The sequence below is a fragment of the Balaenoptera borealis genome (assembly GCF_965194805.1).
Source record: "Balaenoptera borealis genome assembly, chromosome: 1".
Taxonomy (NCBI): domain Eukaryota; kingdom Metazoa; phylum Chordata; class Mammalia; order Artiodactyla; family Balaenopteridae; genus Balaenoptera; species Balaenoptera borealis.
In genome coordinates this window covers 29,348,859-29,362,153 of record NC_138860.1, presented here as the reverse complement: position 1 = coordinate 29,362,153, position 13,295 = coordinate 29,348,859, and the positions used below count along the sequence as shown (strand labels likewise).

Genomic DNA, 13,295 nt, shown 5'->3' with positions numbered 1-13,295 from the left:
GGAGAAAAGACAGTCTTTATAAATGGTGCTGAGAAAACGGGACAGCTACATGTAAAAAATAAAATTAGAATATTCTTTAACACTATACACAAAAATAAACTCAACATGGATTAAAGACCTAAATGTAAGACCAGATGCTATAAAACTTAGAGGAAAACACAAGCAGAACACTCTTTGGCATAAGTTGCAGCAATATCTTTTTCGATCCATCTCCTAGAGTAATGGAAACAAAACTAAAAATAAACAAATGGGACCGAATTAAACTTAAAAGCTTTTACACAGCAAAGGAAACCATAAAGAAAGTGAAAAGACAACCCTCAGAATGGGAGAAAATATTTGCAAAACAATGTGACCAACAAAATTAATCTCCAAAATTTACAAACAGCTCATGCAGCTCAATATAAAAAATACAAACAACCCAATCAAAACATGGACAGAAGACCTAAATAGACATTTCTCCAAAGAAGACATACAGATGGCCAAGAGGCACATGAAAAGATGCTCAACATCACTAATTAGTAGAGAAATGTAAATTGAAACTACAATGAGATATCACCTCACACGAGTCAGAATGGCCATCATCAAAAAGTCTACAAACAATAAATGCTGGAGGGGATGTGGAGAAAAGGGAACCTTCTTGCACTGTTGGTGGGAATATAAATTGGTACAGCCACTATGGAGAACAGTATGGAGGTTCCTTAAAAAACTAAAAATAGAACTACCATATGACCCAGCAATCCTACTCCTAGGCATATACTCAGAGAAAACCATAATTCAAAAAGATACATGCACTCCAATATTCATAGCAGCACTATTTACAATAGCCAGGACATGGAAACAACCTAAATGTCCACTGATAGACATTTGGTACATATATACAATATGTATACTTACATGTACCACATCTTGTATACATATATACAAGATGTGGTACACGTATACAATGGAATATTACTCAGCCATAAAAAAGAACGAAATAATGCCATTTGCAGCAACATGGATGGACCTAGAGATTATTATACTAAGTGAAGTAAGTCAGACAGAGAAAGACAAATATCATATGATGTTGCTTATATGTGGAATCTTAAAAAAAATGGTATTAATGAACTTATTTACAAAACAGAAACAGACTCACAGACTTAGAGAACGAACTTATGGTTACCAGTGGGGAAGTGTGGTGGGGAGGGATAGATTGGGAGTTTGGGATTGACATGTACACGCTGCTATATTTAAAATAGATAACCGACAAGGACCTTCTATATAGCACAGGGTACTCTGCTCAATACTCTGTAATAACCTAAATGGGAAAAGAATTTGAAAAAGAATAGATACATGTATATGTATAATTGATTCACTTTGCTCTATACCTGAAACTAACACACCATTGTTAATCAACTCTGCTCCTATATAAAACAAAAATTAAAAACAACAACAGTGCAGCCTTGGAACAGGGTCCTTGTTCCCCCCTCAAGGGATACACATAACAGTATCTTTGAGCTGTTTTGCAGATACTGAAACCCCCACCAGGTGGGAGAAGTTAACTGTACGCTGCCCACAAGCACGTAGACCCCAGACTAGTTGGAACCACAAGGTTGATGATGCTGACGCCCACTTACTGCATCACCAACCAATCAGAAGAATGTCCATGAGCTGATCACACCCTCTCTGAACCATTATTATAAAACTCCTCACTACCCCATCCAGGTCGGGACACACAGTTTTGAGGGCATTAGCCCACTGTGGCCCCCTTTGTCTGGCAAAGCAGTAAAGCTATTCTTTTCTACTTCACCCAAAACTCTATCTCTAAGATTTAATTTGGTGTTGGGGTACAGAGGCCAGATTCAGCTTCAATTCCACACTGTGTCAAACTGACCGCAGAAGTCACCCCTGAGAGGCCTACTGTCCTGGGAACCTGGCCTGTTGGTCCTCTGCTGCTTCTGTGCAGCGCGCAAGTCAAGGGGAACTTTCCAAGCTGTCCACAGTCCCAATTGCCCAGACACACGTCCCACAGTTTTTCTTCAGGGATGCAGCTGCCTCGCAGTGGCGCTGCTCTGAAGCTATAGCGGGCTCTCCCCTTCTCTCTGGAGACAGAAGGTCTTCATTTTCTAGAATGGAAGAAATCCTTCTCTCTTGGAATTCCAACTAAATTCTGAGAATCTGCTTTGTTTCACTTGTCTAAAAGTCATATATATTCCCCTAAGGGCTTTGGTCTCTAAAACCTCAAAGCCAGAGAGAATTACAGTTGAGTTTTGCTTTCTCTCCTCCCCAGATACTATGAGCAATTGTGGCCAAAGGGAGAAATATGATGGAAAACAAACTCTCAAAATACTGCCCTGGTCAGTAGTGCCTGGCATACAGAAGGGGTTCAGTAAATGCTAGGCCTTTTTTCCGGGAAGTGTACCATCATCACTAGGCCAAATCACTGGCAATCTGTGTGTGGGCAAAAGTGAAATGAGCAAAATATTACACAGCTTAAGGAAGAATAACATACGAATGCAAGAGTGAGCGTCTGGCCAATCATTTATTAAGGGAACAGGAAGAGAGGCAGGATTACTGTAAAGACAGCAAAATATGTTTCTGCCTCAAATCTGGGGAAGAGAGTGAAGAGTGAAGTATCTGAAGGTCACAGAATACAAACTAATATAGCAGGAAGATACATCAGAGATCAGCTAGTCAACCTCCCTACCCCATTTTACAGATAATGAAAGTGAGGCGAGAATTGAAATCACTTGCCCAAAGCCAAAACTACATTAAATTTAGTCGCAGATTTCTAACTCCACTGAGTGGCTTTCTACTACATTTATACCATATTGTCTCCTCATGACTGAAAATAAGGAGGATTGAAAAAGTCAGTTGGACCTGAGTTCAAATCTGACTCACACTTACTTTGTAATCTAGAGCCTCTTATTTGACTCAAACCTCTGCTCTTTCTGTAAAATGGGATGAGTAATTCTTATCTATAATTCCGGGTTGCTGTGAAGATTAAATGAAGTACTAAAGGACCTAGCACAGTGTCAGCACATAATAGTTGCTCATTTCAGACTGATACAGTACTGACTCTTCACGTGTGTCTTGCCTTCCAGTTCTCCCAGTACAACTCGTTTTGATAAACTAAAAATCTTCATGAGAAATATCTCATTTTCTGTTTTTTAAAAAGAACACACGCATGTCAAAGATTTTATTTAACTCACTAATTAATGAGGGAACCAATAAGATTTAAAAATGAATACAAAGGAAAATGTAGAGTACAGACATCTATAGGCAAGGAGGAATGCTAATAGGCGTAAAACTGGTCACTTCTAGAGCAGAGTAATCAGTTGCATCTTCGCCTGACTTTATGTTTCCTCTCCTCCTCCCCCCTCCTTCTCCTAATAGTAGTAGAAAGTAGTAATAGTATCACGTTAAATTCTTCTTTTTTGGAAATAACTTTATTCACATATCTATTTTATATAGATATAGATAATAGATATGTTATAATTCAACTATTTAAAGTACACAATGAATGGTTTTTAGTATATTTACACAGTTGTGCAACCATTGCCACAATCAATTTTAAACATTTTCGTCACCCCAGAAGAAACTCTGTACCATTTAGCTATAACTCTCCAATCCTTCCATCCCTCCATTGCAACCATAGGCAACCCCTAGTCTACTTTTTCTCTCTCTCTATTTATCTATTATCTATCTATTTATCTATTCTGGATATTTCACATAAATGGAATCATACAATATATGGTCTTTTGTGACTGGCTACTTTCATTTAGCATAATGTTTTCAAGGTTCAATCATATTGCAGCATGTATTATTACTTCATTTCTTTTTAATGGCCAAATAATTTTCCATTGTCTGGCCCATTTTCTCTTACACTGACTGTACTTTTAGTGAGCTCTTTCTCTTAAGAAGTAAAATATGGAAAATTCGGAGATCTAATGGGTTAGGACATACCATTTCTCTTGAGAAGAACAGATACTTGCTACTAATGTCAGCTTCCCCATCCAAGCTACAGTCTCCAATACCCTTGGATTCAGGCTATTTTTCTGAAATTTATATTTGCTTCCAAACAGGTAGTGCAACCTGGGTAGAAGTATTTCCCACTCAGGTCTTGGCCAGTTTTCCACTGTTGGCAGGCACAGCGAACACTTCCATAAATCCCATCTCTGGAAAAACAGCATAAAACAAAGGTGTTCACAGAGACTACCAGGCAAATGCGGCAGTCTGCTTTGAAGGCCTGAGGTCTGATCTGGGGGTACGTGCTTAGAAATGTCAAAAGAAAATAAAGCTCCCCTTCCCTCTTGACTGTTCTCAGTGAGCTGTGGGTGAATGAAGTTTGCCTCCCTGGCTCCTGCTGGCCCTTTATATGCCCTTTCACCTAGCACTGCCAGCACTTAGTGTTCTTTAGGAATGTTGGCCTCTCCTTCAAGTAAGCATCCTAGAGGACCACTTAATTCCTAGGAAATTAATGATTCTGCAGGAAATTTACATTTCTAGAAAGAAACCCACAAAAAGGGCCCATATGGCTTGAACAGAATCTCTTAGTGGGGCTTCTTGAAGCCCCTCCCTTCAACTCAAATGCATAATTCTGGTTCAAGTACAATTGAGATTAGAGTTCAACTTGCTCCTTTTTTAATCTACCCATCCACTCACTCATCCATCCATCCACTCATCCATTCAACAAGAATTTATTCAACGCCAGTTTGGTCAGTCTTCAAGCCTAGTGCTAGGAATAGGAGAGCAATCTGGACTGAAAACTTTTTCATAAACTGTATTGAAATTATTTGTCTGTCTCCTCTGGTATACTTTGAGTCTTCATCTCCTTAAGGGAAGCACTGTATTCATTCCTAGATGATCAAATAAATATTTGAAAAATAAATGACTGAATGTATGTCAAATACCCAGCACAGTGCCTGTCTCTGCTGGTGGTGTGGTGTCTCTTCACTGGAAGCTGCAGACCTCTCCAACATGGTAACAAACCACAGAACCTGAGCTGGGCAGAGTTTTAGCGCACATAATTATTTCTGTCAGGAGCTAAATGATAAGGACTTCAGTTCAATCATATTTCTTCACAACCATTCATTGTTTTTGTCTAAAGAAGTCAATCCCAACCCTTAAAGTTTTAGCAGGTTGCTTAGTTCCAGATTGACCCCAGAGTGGGTGGCAGCAGATTTGGAGAGGTGACAGCAACACGTCCTAGTATGAGGACTCATTGGAGAGCTAAGAATCAGTGTAGGAAGGCAGGAAAGAGATGCCCATAAAAAGCAATTTGAGAAAGTAATTATATGCACCAAAGTTATAGGGAAATATTCATGACTTTCTAACATAGATCAACTTTGAGAAATAATTTACATACAATTGAAAAGCACTTTTTTAAGTGTACAGTCTGATGAGTTTTGTCAAATGTATTCACCCCTTAGCTACCACCATGCCAAAAACTCTCTTGTGCTTGTTTGTAGTCAATTTCCTCTTTTACCCCCACTCCTACCCATTACAAGCTCTGATCTGTTCTCTGTATTACAGATATTTTGCCTTCTCTAGGATTTCACAAAAATTGAATTATAAAGTATGTACCATTTTGTGTCAGCTTCTTTAGCTCAACATGATTTTGAAATTGGTCTGTGATTGTTTCAGTAGTTTGTTCCTTTCTATTGTTGAACAGAATCTCACTTTATGAATGTAGTATCACTATTTATCTATTTACCTATTGGTGAACTTTAGTATGTTTCCAGTTTCTGGCTATTACATATATAGCTTCTGGGAGAGACCTTCAAGATGGTGGAAGAGTAAGACGTGGAGATCAACTTCCTCCCCACAAATACATCAGAAATACATCTACATGTGGAACAACTCCTACAGAACACCTACTGAACACTGGCAGAAGACCTCAGACTTCCCAAAAGGCAAAAAACTCCCCACGTACCTGGGTAGGGCAAAAGAAAAAAGAAAAAACAGAGACAAAAGAATAGGGATGGGACCTGCACCTCTGAGAGGGAGCTGTGAAGGAGGAAACGTTTCCACACACTAGGAAACCCCTTCACTGGCAGAGACGGGTGGTGGTGGTTGGGGGGGAAGCTTCGGAGCCACAGAGGAGAGCACAGCCACAGGGGTGTGGAGGGCAAAGTGGAGAGATTCCCACACAGAGGATCGCTGCCGACCAGCACTCACCAGCCCCAGAGGCATGTCTGCTCACCCGCCGGGGCGGGCGGGGGCTGGGAGCTGAGGCTCGGGCTTCGGTCAGATCGCAGGGAGAGGACTGGGGTTGGCGGCGTGAACACAGCCTGAGGGGGTTAGCGCACCACAGCTAGCCGGGAGGGAGTCCGGGAGAAGGTCTGGAGCTGCCGAACAGGCAAGAGACTTTTTCTTGCCTCTTTGTTTCCTGGTGCACGAGGAGAGGGGATTAAGAGCGCCGCGTAAAGGAGCTCCAGAGACGGGCGCGAGCTGCGGCTATCAGCGCGGACTGCAAAGACTGGCATGAGACGCTAAGGCTGCTGCTGCAGCCACCAAGAAGCCTGTGTGCGAGCACAGGTCACTATCCACAGCTCCGCTCCCGGGAGCCGGTGCAGCCCACCACTGCCAGGGTCCCGTGACCCAGGGACAACTTCACCGGGAGAACGCACGGCGCGCCTCAGGCTGGTGCAACGTCACGCTGGCCTCTGCCGCTGCAGGCTTGCCCCGCATCCTTACCCCTCCCTCCCCCGGCCTGAGTGAGCCAGAGTCCCCTAATCAGCTGCTACTTTAACCCTGTCCTGTCTGAGCGAAGAACAGACGCCCTCAGGCGACCTACACGCAGAGGCGGGTCCAAATCCCAAGCTGAACCCTGGGACCTGTGCGAACAAAGAAGAGAAAGGGAAATTACTCCCAGCAGCCCCAGGAGCAGCGGATTAAATCTCCACAATCAACTTGATGTACCCTGCATCTGTGGAATACCCGAATAGACAACGAATCATCCCAAATTGAGGAGGTGGACTTTGGAGATATACATATATATTTTTTTCCTTTTTCTCTTTTTGTGAGTGCGTATGTGTATTCTTCTTTGTGTGATTTTGTCTGAATAGCTTTGCTTTTACCATTTGTCTGTCTCCGTTTCTTCTTTTTTTATTACTTTAAAATATTTTTTATTTTTAATAATTATTTTTAAAACTTTATTCTATTTAATTTCTTTCTTTCTTTCTTTCTTTCTTCTTTTCCTCTTTTTCTTCTGAGCCATGTGGCTGACAAGATCTTGGTGCTCCTGCTGGGTGTCAGGCCTGTGCCTCTGAGGTGGGAGAGCTGAGTTCAGGACATTGGTCCACCAGAGACCTCCTGGCTCCATGTAATATCAAATGGCAAAAGCTCGCCCAGAGATCTCCATCTCAATGCTAAGACCCAGCATCACTCAACGACCAGCAAGCTACAGTGCTGAACACCCTATGCCGAACAACTAGCAAGACAGGAACACAGCCCCATCCATTAGCAGAGAGGCTGCCTAAAATCATAATAAGGTCACAGACACCCCAAAACACACCACTGGACGTGGACTTGCCCACCAGAAAGACAAGATCCAGCCTAATCCACCAGAACACAGGCACTAGTCCCCTCCAACAGGAAGCCTACACAATCCACTTAACCAAACTTAGCCACTGGGGGCAGACACCAAAAACAACAGGAACTACGAACCTGCAGCCTGCAAAAAGGAGATTCCAGACACAGTAAGTTAAGCAAAAAGAGAAGATAGAGAAACACACAGCAGATGAAGGAGCAAGGTAAAAATCCACCAGACCAAACAAATGAGGAGGAAATAGGTAGTCCACCTGAAAAAGAATTCAGAGTAATGAGAGTAAAGATGATCTAAAATCTTGGAAATGTGATGGAGAAAATACAAGAAACATTTAACGAGGACCAAAAGAACTAAAGAGCAAACAAACAATGATGAACAACACAATAAATGAAATTAAAAATTCTCTAGAAGGAATCAATAGCAGAATAGCTGAGGCAGAAGAATGCATAAGTGACCTGGAAGATAAAATAGTGGAAATAACTACTGCAGGGCAGAATAAAGAAAAAAGAATGAAAAGAATTGAGGACAGTCTCAGACACCTCTGGGATAACAGTAAAAGCACCAACATTTGAATTATAGGGGTCCCAGAAAAAGAAGAGAAAAAGAAAGGGACTGAGAAAATATTTGAAGAGATTATAGTTGAAAACTTCCTAACATAGGAGAGGAAATACTTAATCAAGTGCAGTAAGTGCAGAGTCCCATACAGGATAAATCCAAGGAGAAACATGCCTAGACACATATTAATCAAACTATCAAAAATTAAATACAAAGAAAAAAATATTAAAAGCAGCAAGGGAAAAACAACAAATAACATACAAGGGAATCCCCATAAGGTTAATAGCTGATGTTTCAGCAGAAACTCTGCAAGTCAGAAGGGATTGGCAGGACATATTGAACGTGATGAAAGGGAAAAACCTACAACCAAGATTACTCTACCCAGCAAGGATCTCATTCAGATTTGACAGAAAAATTAAAACCTTTACAGACAAGCAAAAGCTACGAGAATTCAGCAAAACCAAACCAGCTTTACAACAAATGCTAAGGGAACTTCTCTAGGCAAGAAACACAAGAGAAGGAAAAGACCTACAATAACAAACCCAAAACAATTAAGAAAATGGTAATAGGAACATACATATCGATAATTACCTTAAATGTAAATGGATTAAATGCTCCAACCAAAAGACATAGACTGGCTGAATGGATACAAAAACAAGACCCATATATATGCTGTCTACAACAGACCCACTTCAGACCTGGGACACATACAGACTGAAAGTGAGGGGATGGAAAAAGATATTCCATGCAAATGGAAATCAAAAGAAAGCTGCAGTAGCAATTCTCATATCAGACAAAATAGACTTTAAAATAAAGACTATTACGAGAGACACAGAAGGACACTACATAGTGATCAAGGGATCAATCCAAGAAGAAGATATAACAATTGTAAATATTTACACACCCAACATAGGAGCACCTCAATGCATAAGGCAAATGCTAACAGCCATAAAAGGGGAAATCGACAGTAACACAGTCATAGTAGGGGACTTTAACACCCCGCTTTCACCAATGGACAGATCATCCAAAATGAAAATAAATAAGGAAACACAAGCTTTAAATGATACATTAAACAAGATGGACTTAATTGATATTTATAGGACATTCCATCCAAAAACAACAGAATAAACTTTCTTCTCAAGTGCTCATGTAACATTCTCCAGGATAGATCATATTTTGGGTCACAAATCAAGCCTTGGTAAATTTAAGAAAATTGAAATCATATCAAGTATCTTTTCCAAGCACAATGCTATGAGACGAGATATCAATTACAGGAAAAAAAATCTGTAAAAAACACAAACAAATGGAGGCAAAACAGTACACCACTTAATAACCAAGAGATCACTGAAGAAATCAAAAGAGGAGATCAAAAAATACCTAGAAACAAATGACAATGAAAACACAATGACCCAAAACCTATGGGATACAGCAAAAGTAGTTCTAAGAGGGAATTTTATAGCAAAACAATCCTACCTTAAGAAACAAGAAACATTTCAAATAAACAACCTAACCTTACACCTAAAGCAATTAGAGAAAGAAGAACAAAAAACCCCCAAAGTTAGCAAAAGGAAAGAAATCATAAAGATTAGATCAGAAATAAATGAAAAAGAAATGAAGGAAACAATAGCAAAGATCAATAAAACTAAAAGCTAGTTCTTTGAGAAGATAACTAAAATTGATAAACCATTAGCCAGACTCATCAAGAAAATTGGAAGAGGACTCAAATCAATAAAAATAGAAATGAAAAAGGAGAAGCAACAACTGACATAGCAGAAATACAAAGGATCATGAGGGATTACTACAAGCAACTATATGCCAATAAAATGGACAACCTGGAAGAAATGGACAAACTCTTAGAAAAGCACAACCTTCTGAGACAGAACCAGGAAGAAACAGAAAATATAAACAGACCAATCACAAGCACTGAAATTGAGACTGTGATTAAAAATCTTCCAACAAACAAAAGTCTAGGACCAGATGGCTTCACAGGCTAATTCTATCAAACATTTAGAGAAGAGCTAACACCTATCCTTCTCAAACTCCTCCAAAGTATAGCAGAGGGAGGAACACTCCCAAACTCATTCTATGAGACCCCCATCACTCTGATATCAAAACCAGACAATGATTTCACAAAGAAAGAAAACTACAGGCCAATATCACTGATGAACATAGATGCAAAAATCCTCAACAAAATACTAGCAAACAGAATCCAACAGCACATTAAAAGGATCATACACCATGATCAAGTGGGGTTTACTGTAGGAATGGAATGATTCTTCAATATACGCAAATCAATGTGATACACCATACTAACAAATTGAAGGATAAAAAACATATAATCATCTCAATAGATGCAGAAAAAGCCTTTGACAAAATTCAACACCGATTTATGATAAAAACCCTCCATAAAGTAGGCATAGAGGGAACTTTCCTCAACATAATAAAGGCCATATATGACAAACCCACAGCCAACATCATTCTCAATGGTGAAAAACGGAAACCATTTCCACTAAGATCAGGAACAAGACAAGGTTGCCCACTCTCACCACTATTATTCAACATAGTTTTGGAAGTGTTAGCCACAGCAATCAGAGAAGAAAAAGAAATAAAAGGAATCCAAATCGGAAAAGAAGTAAAGCTGTCACTGTTTGCAGATGACATGATACTGTACACAGAGAATCCTAAACACTCTACCAGAAAACTACTAGAGCTGATCAATGAATTTGGTAATGTAGCAGGATACAAAATTAATGCACAGAAATCTCTTGCATTCCTATACACTAATGATGAAAAATATGAAAGAGAAATTAAGGAAACACTCCCATTTACCATTGCAACAAAAAGAATACAATAGCTAGGAATAAATCTACCGAAGTAGACAAAAGACCTGTATGCAGAAAACTATAAGACACTGATGAAAGAAGTTAAAGATGATACAAACAGATGGAGAGATATACCATGTTCTTGGATCGGAAGAATCAACATTGTGAAAATGACTATACTACCCAAAGCAATCTACAGATTCAGTGCAATCCCTATCAAACTACAAATGGCATTTTTCACAGAACTAGAACAAAAAATTTCACAATTTGTATGGAAACACAAAAGACCCTGAATAGCCAAAGCAATTGGCTTTGAGAAAGAAAATGTTGAGAAAGAAAAATGGAGCTAGAGGGATCAGGCTCCCTGACTTCAGACTATATTACATAGCTACAGTAATCAAGACAGTATGGTACTGGCACAAAAACAGAAATATAGATCAATGGAACAGGATAGAAAGCCCAGAGATAAACCCACGCACATATGGTCACCTTATTTTCATAAAGGAGGCAAGAATATACAATGGAGAAAAGACAGCCTCTTCAATAAGTGGTGCTGGAAAAACTGGACAGCTGCATGTAAAAGAATGAAATTAGAACACTCCCTAACACCACACACAAAAATAAACTCAAAATGGATTAAAGACCTAAATGTAAGGCCAGATACTATCAAACTCTTAGAGGAAAACATAGGCAGAACACTCTATGACATAAATGACAGCAAGATCTTTTATGACCTACCTCCTGGAGTAATGAAAATAAAAACAAAAATAAACAAATGGGATCTAATTAAACTTAAAAGTTTTTGCACAGCAAAGGAAACCATGAACAAAACGAAAAGACAACCCTCAGAATGGGAGAAAATATTTGCAAACGAAGCAACTGACAAGGGATTAATCTCCAAAATATACAAACAGCTCATGCAGCTCAATATTAAAGAAACAAACAACCCAATCAAACAATGGGTGGAAGGTCTAAATAGACATTTCTCCAAAGAAGACATACAGATGGCCAAAAAGGACATGTAAACATGCTCAACATCACTTATTATTAGAGAAGTGCAAATCAAAACTACAATGAGATATCACCTCACAGCAGTCAGAATGGCCATCATCAAAAAGTCTACAAACAATAAATGCTGGAGGGGATGTGGAGAAAAGGGAACCCTCCTACACTGTTGGTGGGAATGTAACTTGGTACAGCCTCTATGGAGAACAGTATGGAGGTTCCTTAAAAAACTAAAAATAGAACTACCATACGACCCAGCAATCCCACTACTGGGCATATACCTGGAGAAAAACAAAATTCAAAAAGATACACACACCCCAATGTTCATAGTAGCACTATTTACAATAGCCAGGACATGGAAACAACCTAAATGTCCATCGATAGAGGAATGGATAAAGAAGATGTGGTACATATATACAATGGAATATTACTCAGCCATAAAAAAGAACAAAATAATGCCATTTGTAGCAACATGGATGGACCTGGAGATTATCATACTAAGTGAAGTAAGTCAGACTGAGAAAGACAAATCTTATGATATTGCTTATATGTGGAATCTTAAAAAAAATAGTACTAATGAACTTACTTACAAAACAGAAGTAGAGTCACAGATGTAGAAAACAAACTTATGGTTATCAGGGGATAAGGGGGGCAGGGACAAATTGGGAGGTTGGGGATGACATATACACCCTACTATATATAAAACAGATAATAAGAACCTACTGTGTAGCACAGGGAACTGAATACTCTGTAATGGCCTATATGGAAAAAGAATCTAAAAAAAGAGTGGGTATATGTAGAAATGATTCACTTTGCTGTACACCTGAAACTAACACAACATTGTAAATCAACTATGCTCCAATAAAAATTAAAAAAAAAGAGAGAGAGAGAGAGAGACTATGGGCCTAACTACACCAAACAGGGGAACCAAGGGGAAAGGGGAGGTTGGAAGTCAGACCACAAAATGTTCCCAGAAACCTGAATAAAAAGTATTTAATTGAATCATTTGTTGAGCAGTATGCACTTACTTTTAAGAAACTGTCTACTGGGAGAAAGCTATGTAAACAATCCGCTGGGAGGTAAGGGCGAATGTGATCCTCCATCTGACATCATCAACTTAGTTAACTAATTTTTAGTTTCTATCATCTGTTTCCCTATTCTAGAATATAAGGTCTGTGAAGGCAATCATTTACTTCTGTTCACCTACAGTAACCTCAGTGCCTATGTATGTGTTAGGCACTTAGTACACAGTTGAATAAATATGATCTGGGCTATAACAAGGGGTTATGAGAACACAATGAAGAGAAGATTCTGTAGGGCAAGGAATCAGAGAAGGTTTTCTGAAGAAAAACAGGAAGGAGAACCATTTCACAGTCATAGAC

General features: G+C 39.4%; 1 long non-coding RNA gene across 1 annotated transcript in view; it reads left to right on the top strand.

Annotated features, from left to right (window-relative positions):
- Positions 1-13,295, top strand: part of LOC309605611 — an 867,207-nt gene that overhangs the window by 104,740 nt on the left and 749,172 nt on the right. The gene's annotated exons all lie outside the window — the stretch shown is intronic.